The sequence below is a fragment of the Ptychodera flava genome, chromosome 9 (assembly GCF_041260155.1).
Source record: "Ptychodera flava strain L36383 chromosome 9, AS_Pfla_20210202, whole genome shotgun sequence".
In the NCBI taxonomy this organism is placed as follows: Eukaryota; Metazoa; Hemichordata; class Enteropneusta; family Ptychoderidae; genus Ptychodera; species Ptychodera flava.
Window position 1 is genome coordinate 36,998,308 of NC_091936.1, and position 12,675 is coordinate 37,010,982.

General features: G+C 38.4%; 1 pseudogene; it reads left to right on the forward strand.

The window, feature by feature from the left end:
* The first annotated feature begins 1,292 nt into the window (after positions 1-1,292).
* LOC139141362 (U2 spliceosomal RNA) lies at positions 1,293-1,470 on the forward strand (annotated as a pseudogene).
* The last annotated feature ends 11,205 nt before the right edge of the window (positions 1,471-12,675 follow it).

Here is a 12,675-nt window from a genome sequence, read left to right on the forward strand (position 1 = left end):
GCGATGATAGTTTAATAAATCGCGAGATGATCGATCGAACGGAATAACTGCTCTGTCTATTATAATTTCATTTTACTTCACATTTCGGCGAGCACAAAAAATAACTCAATATGATGAGTCGAAATCAAATGTTATGAACTTTGATGAAAGCAAGCCTGAACATTATTCCCATCCAACATTTACTATCATCCTGTAGCATTTCAAGGAATTGTAACTTGTCTTGAAAGACGTGCCTTTGTTTTTATGAGCCGTCATTCAGTCTGCTAATCCTTCACGAAAATAATCGACAGAAACACAGACTAAGAGAAACACGGAATTTTCCTTTGTCTGTGGCAGAAATAACTAATGCTCGGAAACATTGTATGTCAGTCAACATACAGGTACATTGTTTTCTTTGCCTGCTATACAGATACATATAGAGTGGAAGGGCATAATGCTTGAGTGGGGCAGAGATAAGCACACAGTTGAATCTTGTCAATATCAAAATGTTTAAAATTCTATATATTTTATCATGTTTAATAAATTGAATAATTTCTCGCTTTTTCATTTATTTGCTGCATAGAGGTTTTTTCCAGTCAATGTTTACCTTTTTATATATGTGATCGCATTTTTCGTCTACTAATCTATAGATGACTTCGTATCTTCTGATAACCCCTCCTCGGTCTTCGAATCACAATGGTGCCAACCACAAGGGCTGCAATAACTACTACTAGAAGTACGCCGCAACGACAGAAGGAGTATTTGAATCTGTTGCACGGAGAAGGAAGTTTTCATAGTTTAGTGCATTAAACAAAGCTGAAGAGTCTGACTCTGCTTCATAAATAGATTAATCATTGTATACAACAGTGAAGAGAATCAGAGTTTACGGAAAAATGTTTCTCCACTTCGATGCGTTACATAAATTGATACCTTGGACGTAACCTACTGGTTGGTTTATACTGGTTGAGCTGGTTTCATTATGGTTTGCCTGGTTTCGACATTTGACATATAGCAGTTTGTTATGTAAGCCAGAGACCTTTTCAACCTGTGATGTTCTGCTTTGAAACGATTTCTCCAGTAATTTCATTAACCTTAACAGAACCACCATGGAGTTGCAGTGGTGCACACACACTAACTGTGATGTCGAACCAACTAAAATCACGACGTGTTCTGCGACTATTAATCAACGGTTAGAGATCGGGCGGGGCCGGACAGAACTGCCTTTCTCTTAAACACCACACACATACACATACACACACACACACAAATACAAAATGGCGACACAAACGCAAGGAAAGCAACTGCTCGATTTCAAAGCTTCGTCCCTCTCTTGTAGTATCTGTTCTTGTCAGTTTGATATCTGGTGCGCTGTTCGCCGGGGCGACTCGATATTGAACTAATTTTTGAAACAAGGTCATGGCCTGGGGCTTGCTCCGTCCTGGCCACGGATCGACACGGTATTGCAGTACCTCCGGGATTGGTCCACAAAAAAGAAGAAAAACAAGAAAAAGAAAAAAAGAAGAAGAAAAGTTAAAAGTAAAGTCCTTGCTCACTAATAGTGAGTGAGTGAATTTATGCCACTTCTCGCTGTTGAGGGCGCCATAAGCGACCTCTATTCCTGTATCACTTCCTTTGTAAAATATACGGTTTTGAATGTTAGAAACTTAGCTACTCTTGATGGGATTAAAGTTACCCTCCCATCCTATGTTATGCAATTAAAATGCTGTCTTTCTTCATCAGACAAATGCATTGTCTTTCACCAATAATGTGAATAAAGCTTAGAATTTTATCACAAAATTTTCAAGCCTTGTAAGACTTGAAGGAGAAGGATGGGTCCTGAATGCATTTATATGATCTTATATATTTTTTTGGTTTTGATATTTCTCTTTCTCTTCTTTTTAGTTAAATGACTAATTTTTTCAGACAGGTTGCTTTGCTTTGCAATATTCCCCATTCGCATTCACAGTTATGTGGATTTGTTTTATTCCCCACTGTGTTGAAATAAATTTATCTTTAAAAAAATCATAGGTCGCGAAGGCGGAATGCAGTAGTATTTCTATGACCGTGACAGCAACTAACTTGTGTTCAGGGTGTTAACCTTTGTGTGTATTACAGATTGTAATTACAGATAGTAATAATGATGATTATGGTTTTGCAAGTACTTATATTTATTTACAGTAGGTTATATCGCATTTTCGAAGCGTGCTGTGATGCAATGAAGTCGCACTGAATTGTATTGATATCGGGCGGGAATTTGTCCTTGCCGTTCAATATTAGCTCGAACTTTGAACAAGGACGGAGTCCCGTGATGTTTTACATCACAAACCACTGGACAATAGAACGTCAAACTACTGGACAATGGGGGCGTCACTAAAATACCCAGGACCATATACAATGTACTCAGGTTAGATACTACTATTGAGTAACTCGTCGGAAGTAAGAGATTGCAGTGGTAATGTTGCTAGATTTGCTGTTCTGTCGAATCGGTTTTCATATTTTCAGTCTCATGATCACCAGCCTAACACATGATAATGATGTCTAATCTACTACCTGAAGGAATTGTCAAGGAATGTACGTTTAATGTCTAACGTGTCGGGAAATAATTTCATCATTCGGAGGGTGCTTGTTCGTAATTGTCTTAATAATATACGAAGGCAAAGTCTGGGTTTTATATCATTGGTTCGACATAGCTACAACCGGTGGAAAAGCACTGTTTTCAGACATTATCATCGACAAGAACCCCGTTGAAGGGAACAGATTCTCGTGCATAGTTGAACTGCGCTTTCCCATATACTCGGACGTTCGACTTTCCCAGTATATATTGTGTTACTTTCAAGGCTAGGGTAGCCTTTGGATGTAGATTAGAAAAATGGGTAGCGATGATAATCATCGGGGAAGGTTAAAGTTATGTACAAGTCGGAGAGATTGATCATTTTCTTACTTGATGAATATGATTCGTTTCCATATAAAACATGATTGGAACTAATTTGGAAGAATAGGATATTGCAGTAATTTTGGTTTTAGCTTATTTACCTTTTTTGCAATTCACATGTTTTTATGGGTAATTTGTAATATTGCGACTTTCATCTGTAGGGCACCTTACAATTTTGATAAATTTGAACAATTAAAATTCCCATTCTCCCAAATTAGTTCCAATAGTGTTATAACCCTTTCGAAATACAGGAAAGTTAATTCAGAGACGTCAAAAGCTAATTCGAGTCTACCAAAAACACTTTATTTACACTGTCTTCACAAAATGTACAAGGAAATGACCAGACATAACTGTATTTCTATAAAGCACAATGAATACGAACAAAGTCAAAACAACAAACAAAAATATAAATTTTCAATTATACATGCAAATTTGAAGACAAAATGCGGATGTACTTATGTAAATGCTTGAGATGAAAAATTGAATTTTCAGGTAAATACATGACCTGATATAGTAACTGGTGCAACCAACCAACCCGACCGTTTTCAAGTGATTGTCAAGAGAGGTACCCCTGCATTTGAATATATTACTTTATATTATATACTACATATTCATTTACCTTAAAAAGTATTTTCAAAAAGAAAGAAATGGGCCTAAAGTTAAATATGTTGGCAACTGCTCCCCAACAACAATCTGAAAAGTCCCCCTCTGCCCTCTCCGGCACCTACTCCCCGCTACATCATCCCTCTGCCCCTCTTCTCATGATATGTCCCATCACTCTTTCCCAGCGATTTGATTTTGATATAATATTCCTCCTAATTGACTGCAAAAGTACGGTTGCAGATATGTATATTTTGTACCTGAAGACTGGTGAGATGGAACCGTGAAAAGAAACTGTATGTCTCTCCAAGTATCTTGATTACATTTGAAGTGAACCATCCACTGTTACCATGGTCACATCTTCTCGTAACCACTCCGATGTGTGGAATTTCTTCCGTTCAAGAAGATTAATATGAAGACCTACCTAGTACCTAAGGTAGTATACTCCTCGAAAGTGAAAGACTTAAACTTCTCCTCAAAATTTCCTAAATGAAACTTTCCTCCATTCTCTTACCAAATGAACGATAAAAATCGGGGGTCACCGTGCACAGTTTTGATCTGGCGAAGCATTTTGCGATGAAAATGGCCGCCATCCCTGTGTTCCCTTTATGAGGGAAAATTAATTTTTTGATTTTTAAAAAATACTAAGTCAGTGAAGGTTTTTCTTTCTCCAAGAGCTTTAAAATGAGCCCCACAAGTTGTAGATCAGAAAAGAATTGTAGAAAATCGAGAGTCCGAATATCTGTCCTCGAGGCGCGTTCTACCTTAAAGTAGAATGCGCCTGGCGCCTAGGGGACAGATATTCGAATTATCAAATTTCAAGCTCTAGTTTTGTGTATACGCCTTGTAATGAAATCTCATTTTGAAGATTTTGGTTTGTGAAAGGGAAGTTTTCACAGTCTTGGGGTTTTGTGTAAATTGAAAATTGATTTTTTCCATAGAGTTCGGAGATAACACAGGGATGGCGGCCATTTTGAATTTCAAATATCGGCACATGGTAGGTAATTGTTTACACGGTGGCCCCAGAAATTTCTTCTTAATTTAGCAAGAGTATGGTTAAAGGAAATTTTAAGAAAAACATGAGGGTTTTTCGGTTTTGAGGGGTGCAATACCTTAATATCCGAGTGTAAACATGGTTAACAAACGATTATCTGTCAATAGCAACGGAGATAAGAGTCAAAGGGCACTAAAGTGTGTTTATGAGAATCTTCGTTTTCATGACTTTTACGGACTAGTAGTAGTTACGAAGTATTTTTGGTAGCTCTTTAGTATGTGACTCATTATTGAAAGCAAAAAAGAAATATAAGAATAACTTGATGACTTGTTTTCACACTTTTCTTCAACTCCCTAAAATTGTAACGTTAGAAACAAAAGGTTTCAATGCTTACATTTAAGCCAATCTGATCCAAATATAATCCCAACTTCAAAAGTCTGGCATTGTTACCTGCGATTTTACTTCACACATGAAGTCGCAGTCACATATCTTTGCCAGGCAACGGCTGTGTTGACAAGTACAGCATGTCTTATGGAATAAATTCAGTATTTTAAATAAGGTGCAGGGCAAAGACAAAAATGAAATGAAACTACTACTTTCGCTTCTCACCCACACTTCTCCTGCATGTACGATTTACGTACCTGTTTCACAGTCTTCTGTAAGACTACTTAACACGAACTGCTGTCTAACGTCCATCTACAACGACCAATAAATAAGGAAATGCAGAAGTTGTCAAACCATGTGCAGCATGAGCAGCTAGACGATGAACACGTCTGTATTTATCAAACGACGGAACGGTACACAAAACTTGACGAGAATGTAGACCTTTTCGGTATGTCCGACGTATGCTCAGCCAACTAAAACCCAATATACTTCGTTTTGAGTGTTGACTTGGACAAGTTTATGTACTTTATAGGGCTGGAATTTTAACCAAAAAAACCGTTCACGCATCGGGTTTGGATGTTAATTGCTTTCACAACTGCGTTTTATAGGCCGTTTCACGAGTTGACGGTGATACTGCAGTTTAAAAAATTCAAGATAGCATTAAGACATCTCACTGGGCTTTTTTGAGTCAAGTGGCCCGTAATTAATTGCTCCGGCTGACGACCATTCTGTTCTGGTTGTCATACTTATTGGCGACATGTTCATTTATTCTGTTTTCACTGAAAAAATGCGTCCTCGCCCAAGGTCGAAGTGTTCAATTTATTCTTAATTACATGCCTCGATGTAAGTGCAAATCAGTGCATTGATTTGATTAGGAATATTCGGGGAGTTAGCGGGCCGTGTGAACGATGTGCTGACCGGTTTCCATAGTTACCCGGTCCGGTGAAGCCCTTTGACGTTTTGGACGTCAAATTGAAGTAGACGCTTAACGTTAGATGTAAAATATCCATGCGCGCACTGCTATTTGACTTTCGTTAAACTCTGTTTTATGCTTGGGACGACAATGGTAAATTGTTTGAATAGGCCCTTCTGTAGCTAGATGTCACGTAGCGTTAACTGTGAATAGGTATGTAAAAAAATATTATTGCCTTAATACATGGGTTAACTTTATGTGCCCTCGCGGCATGAGAAAATTTGCTCTCCTGGCGTCGGGGAAAAATTGTTACCTGCTCTCGGGCACATAAACCCATGTATTCAGGCAATAATATATAATCAGTCACATGTGCATCATACACTATAAAGTATTGTTCGCTCATTTCTTCTTATCTATAAAATGCGTATAATGTTTTGGTACTATCATGATTAAGAATCGCTGAAGAAAAAATGTCACCTTTCTAATAAAGAGGGAATACCATCGTATCAGATAGGTATCAGAAAAGTTTCTAAATATATTAAATGATCCGCCGATTATTAAACATTATCTTAGAGAGTGCCTGCTACAAAGCCAATTTTCCAGAAGTTGCACGCAAGGAAAATAGGTCAATGATCGGTAACTGACACGAAGACCGTTGGTAGATGCACATTTATTTATGTCGCGGCGACAATAGTCTATTCAAACGTTTCTTTGTCAAACCACAGACAGTAGAGATGGAAGACTTGATAGTAAAGTTTTACTGGAGCTCGTCATTTTTAAGTTGGAGTGAACGTACAATGGAACATTAGACCCCTTAAAAAACGTAAGGTTGTCAGTCGAAATTGTTGAAAAAATCTATATAATCAGAACTAGAAGTCATAATGATAGACTTTGTGCTCATCTGCTCAAAGGATCTTACGCGAAGGTCGCGTGTCAAAGCCATCAGAAAATAATTTGATATTGACAGAAACATACATGTGGGTACTGAAGAAGCGACATCTGTAGAAAGTTGATCCGGTCAGCCTGCACAGGTAGGTCTGTAGGGATCTTTCCTTTAATTGCTTCGATCATTCTTCTGCGCCATTTGTCGAATAAATTACACAATACAGTCGCCGTTCGACGAATGCAGGAAAGAACGATGCGGAAAACACCCTCTGAAAATAAGGCTCAAATTCTAAACTCATATACTGTTGTACGATTTACATGTCAAAAGTGTCCTCGTTTTACTGGGCGGTAAGGTTTTCCGTTTGCAATACTAATCGTCGAATAATAAGCAGTGTCTTTCTATGAAACAGTAACAATTATTGCGTTGTTTGCATTATGAGTTCTATCGTTAAACCGGAAACATTCGTGTTTTCAGATAAAATGTTTAAAGTGGGTGTCAATGTACTGTCGTACAACAACATACAAACGATTGCATTTTCGATCACCCATGTAATTTTCCCCATGAAATGAGCTGTCTCAACAACATCGTTCACAGTGGTTTGTGTTGAACACAATATGTTGGCAATATGGGAGCAAGACATATTGTCTATTGACTGATCTTACTGCTAAACGATTCTTACAGCTATAGGACAGTGCTGGCAACTTCAAAATTTTAGACAATATGTGTATTGTTCCGGCGAACATTAAAACCCGATACGACTCAAGTCGAGCCTGGGGCAGGAATACCCTTTCGCAAATGACTGCCATATGCCTCCGATAGCGCCCTCACAGAAGTCCGACACTATCTAGATTTTGTCATTGGGGCGCATATCGCATGTTCATAACAGCGGGCAATGGCAATATTGTGTCAATGTGACATAACAAAATTCTGTAATCCTTTTGTTCATTTAACATGTATGTTTTCAAACATCAGTATTCTGCATGAGAGAAAATCTGATCCAAATATAATCCAGCGTCTAGGCAGTATGTAGGCCTACATTCCATGCTGTGAATAAGAGAAGATAAGTAAACAGTACTGAGAACGTGCAGTAAGTGTTCATACTTTTTACCGGGAAACTTATGTACTTGTGTGCCTTAACTCACTAAAGACCTTACTTATATTCTGCATTTTGTCAAAACACGATACAGATAAAATAATGCTAGCGAAAATACACGCTTTTATTCACAATTTATGATGCTTAAATATCATTCTAATCTTGAAAATCAAATTTCTGAATCCGTTTAAGGTAAAACGCACCTCAGGGACAGATATTCGGACTCTCAAACTTTTACAATTCTTTTCTGATAAACCACTTCTGGGGGTTCATTTTAAAGCTCTTGGTGTAAGAAAACTTTTCACCGGCTTAGTTTTTCGAAATTCGAAAATTTTATTTTTCTCTATAGAGTTGACACAGAGATGGTGGCCATTTTGAATTTCAAATATCGGTAAATCTTGGGTAATTTGTCTCTCTAGTACCAAAATTTGCACGTTGACCCCCGATTTTTATTCTTGATTTTGAAAAAGAATGATTGAAATATTTCATGAGGAAAGTTGGAGCAAAATTTTAAGTCTTTCACTTTCGAGGCGCATACTACCTTAAAGTCAAATTGATGGTTCAAATCGTCACTTATCAAAAGTTATGACAGGCCCCTATCAATATTTTTATCAACGCTGAAAAACTGTGGTCAAATGTCACACAACTTTCTAGATTGTTATCGTTTGGGGCGCATGCAAATACCAGCTGGCAATGTGAGGTCAAAATTTTAATCAACAGAAACAGACTTTTTTATTTTTTCTCCTTTCGTATAAATGTTAATGAAATTGTACCTCAAAGAGCTTACAGGAACTACTAGTACTAGTCTGGCTGTCTTGGGAGGAGGTTCCCGAGAGGGGTTCTTGCATAGAAAACGGAAGTAAACGGAACTGTGCCGCTCGAGTGAGTAGTTTTACGTCGGGCAAGCGTTTGAGAGGGTGGCAGTTTTCACTTCCGGTTTAGCAGTAGATAATGCAGGGATGTTATCTTCCTTCGTTCACATGAAATTGCAAGTGACACAGAATACCAGTTAGTGTATAAATACTGTCAGTACATTCCTCAAATTCAGAAGAAGGCTCAGCAGAAGCGAAGAAATAGCAAACACCCCTACCAAAAGCAATGTTGAACGGTCGAACATCGACGCCTCACCGGCAAGCTTTTTGGATTTGACTCGAAGTTACTTCACGCACATTAAGCCAAGAAAGATAATTCACAGTGCAGACATGTACAATAATAAGGACTTTGAATACAATCAAAACAAGGCAGTATTGCTGAAGGCAATGAGTACTTGGGCCGTGATAGAGTAATTTTGAGGACAATATATACTACTATTCAAATATGGTCTTGAATTTCCTCCTGTCAATTAGGCATTTGATTAACTGGTTATTAAACGAAGCAATGGCATGACAACGGCAAAATATGTCTAGCAACTTTTGTGGAGTTTGAGGCAGGGGTTCTTTATTTATAGTGAAAATTGCTTAAACTCCTTAAATATTCAAATTACAGCAAATTTCTTTTGTTCTCGGTGGTAGATGCCTAATATTTAGATGGGCATATTTAGATTTCTACCCTATAGTTATCCCTATAGGCCTATACCAAAAATCAGACATCCAGCTCTATTGGCTTGCTCAGAATTAGATATGCGCATAATTAATGAGGTACAATATGTGGTGTCATAAGGTGTCCCATCATACCAAATATGAAGGGTGTAGCACTTGTGGTTACTGAGTTGTGGACAAATATATCTATTTGAGGTCAAAGGTCATTGAGGTCACGTGACATTTTGTCAAAATAATTGTATTGCTAAGTTATTCCTATATACCAAAAATCAGACCTCTAGCTCTATTGGCTCGCTCGCTTGAAAACAATCTCATAAACCTGGCCATATGGGCAACTGTGTATGGGCAGCTGGATGCTTGACTTCCCAGAGAAGGCGAGCTGTCACGTTCAAGCTCAGGATTATTTGTCGATCAAATTTCAGTAAATTTACCTTACCTAGATGAAATTTTGTCTATAGGCTGAAATTTCGCCGAATTTTGACGAAATTGCATCGAATTTTCAGGTTCATATCCGACATTTTTGAGTTTTGAGTGCAGACAGAAATAAGTTTTGAGGCAACATGGCTGCGACCCCATGTTGACCCCGGTATCTGCTAAAGTGCGGGTTGCGGGCTACGGGCTGCGGGTTTTTAGAATTATGGCTAGATTTCTTATATATGTAATATGGCATTTAGTATATAAGAAATAAAACCTTTAGAATGTGTCTATTATAAATAATGATGATCAGGTCTATCGTACAGTATCCCTTTTCCTGCGAAGTCCATATTTCACCATCAGGTCAAGATGGTTAAAATTAATGAAACACTACTATATGGTGTATTTTAACGTAATACTGTATATTTGAAGGCTGTTGAAAACATCAATGCTGTAAACTTGATTTTTTTGGACTAAAGATGCTATAACAGACCAAACCAAATGGATGAAAATACGTTATGTTTCTGAAAAAAATCAAAATCTGCTAAACTAAAAGCGGCGATTCCGAGGACCAATTTATTTATTCCGAGCTGCCTGGCCATTACAAATAATTAGGGATCTGAATCACTTTTCTTTCTTGCCATGGATGTGAGTGAGAAATATACGTATTAAATACCAGACTGACAAAAAAAATCGCGCCTCGGAAATGTCGCCACTTATCGCGGAATGAAAATTGTTACATTTCTAGTATCAGGCCATAGGAAGTAAATTCTTTGTATGCATCCATTCACAATTCGGTTCCAGGGCAACTCATACAGAAAATTAAACAATGCCTAGTTAAATGCAATGCATAAGGAAAGATTTGACTTAAAAAAGCGTAGAAGTGATGTGTATTGTAAATGCCGTGTATTTTTCATGAAATCTTTAAAAAGAAAAAGACGTACAACAAAGGACTTAGTTTACTTTGCCGTTTCGGTTCAAGCGAGGTCGCGACCTCAGAGAACGACATTCTGCTAACATTTTACGCGAGAATTTCAGTGGGAAAAACACGCCGGTGCGTTGCCTTATTTTCAGGAATCGATCTAATAGGAATATTTTTGGATGAGTTTGTGTTCTGCAGCTCTCAATAATTTATCTCCTAATATCATGAACGTATGACTTGCACCTGCAGTATGATAGTCACTCCATGCCGGTATGCCCCCTTCAAGCATTTGATCCAGCGTGACTTGGAAAAGTTTCCTAGGACTATAATCGTGTTCACCACAATAAAATTATTTGAAACGGCGTTGAAAACGATTTCGAAAATTGTGCTTTTATCGCGGTTGAACTAATCTGAAGTGTGAGAAGGGCGAAAATGATATCAAAAAACACACATTTTTTCATGCCCGCAACCCGCAACCCGCAAAATAGCGCATCCTGTTGACCCCTAGCCCTGCGTACAATGCTATGTGCTACAGCTAACACACAGCATCGTACGCAGGGCTAGCGAGAGAGTTGCCGACATCGACGGTTATTTACGAGAAGTGAATAAAAGACTGTCATTTTTGGAAGCGATCGAGTAGCTGAGGTAGGCTGGGATACGACTTGGGCCCAAGAACGCTGAATTTCGGCAGTAATTTGGCTTTTTACGTGAAGTCCCAAAATGGATTTGAAGTCACCGACCCTACGTACGGGTCTTTGCAGGGCTGTGGTGAGCGGGGCGATTAGCTGTAGCGGAACACACAGCATCGTACGCAGGGCTAGTTGACCCCAAGTGAAAATGTGTTCGCGATCAAATCTTCCTATATTTTTTTCAGAATTTTCGACAAAATCATTGCTTCTTAAATCTTTTGTAAAATATAAAATACTAAAATAAAAATGCGATGTGCCATGTCTCCAGATTTCTAAAACATCGTTCGTTGACCGTTCGACGGAATACTCATTTCGCAAACTTGTGACGCAGTTGAAATTCAATACTGACCGCCAAATAATCTTAATGAGACGAGATCATTCTAGACCCCGGTTCTAGACATCCTCCAAATTATCCAACCATTCGCGTTAGAGTTCAGCTCGCTTAGAGTATCATAACATTCTTCGGCCTTCGTTTAGATCGACCCTAATCTCTCCCATTTAGGAAACAAATACACACGCTACCTCGACAAAACTTCGTGCACCATCCAGGACCAACGCACTACAAATCTGTCTTGACGTCATCATCTCCTTACATGGTAATCGGCATACCGTATTTTTAGCAAAGGAGACACAGAATACGTCGGAGTATTCAGTTTCAAACGTATTACATTGTGTGATGTTGTCAAAAAAAAGGTAATGTTACTGCAGTGGTATAAATTACAAAACACAAAAGTTCAAATCAGTTTATTTTGGACTGGCTTTACCCAACATTTCATATTGTTTCTTATGCCAGATTTGACCACGTACTTACTGGCGACCCCTTTACATGCAAATTTTGTGTCAAATGGTGTGTTCTCCTGGAAAAACAAACGTACGATTTCTATATGAAGGAGGCGAAATTTGCCCTCAAAACTCGAAACCACCCCTTTATGGGGTGTACCTAGCTATTTTGAACGAGCTTCTCGAATCTGCAGCTCTATTTCGAAATGATGGTCTGGTTTTCTCAGCTCAAGGATAAGTGTTCTCCATCGCTGTGGGCATTACTATTCTCAACTGGGGGTACAGTTTCCAGTCGTAATGTTTTTCATTGTGTCCGGGATATAAAACCTTTCCTTTTCAAACTTTCAGTTTGATTAACACTAGTCCACATCTTGTCAGTGATTAAACATGTTTCAAGTTTAAATGTTAAATTCTGGTCTCGAGCCCTCCTGTTCGACCAAACTGAAATTACCCCTCCCACTTTGGCTCGTCCAGTGGGTGTAGCAAGGGTCGTGCCATCGCTTAGGAAGCGGAGGGTGCATTAATTTTTGCATTTCGATGCACATTTTGAT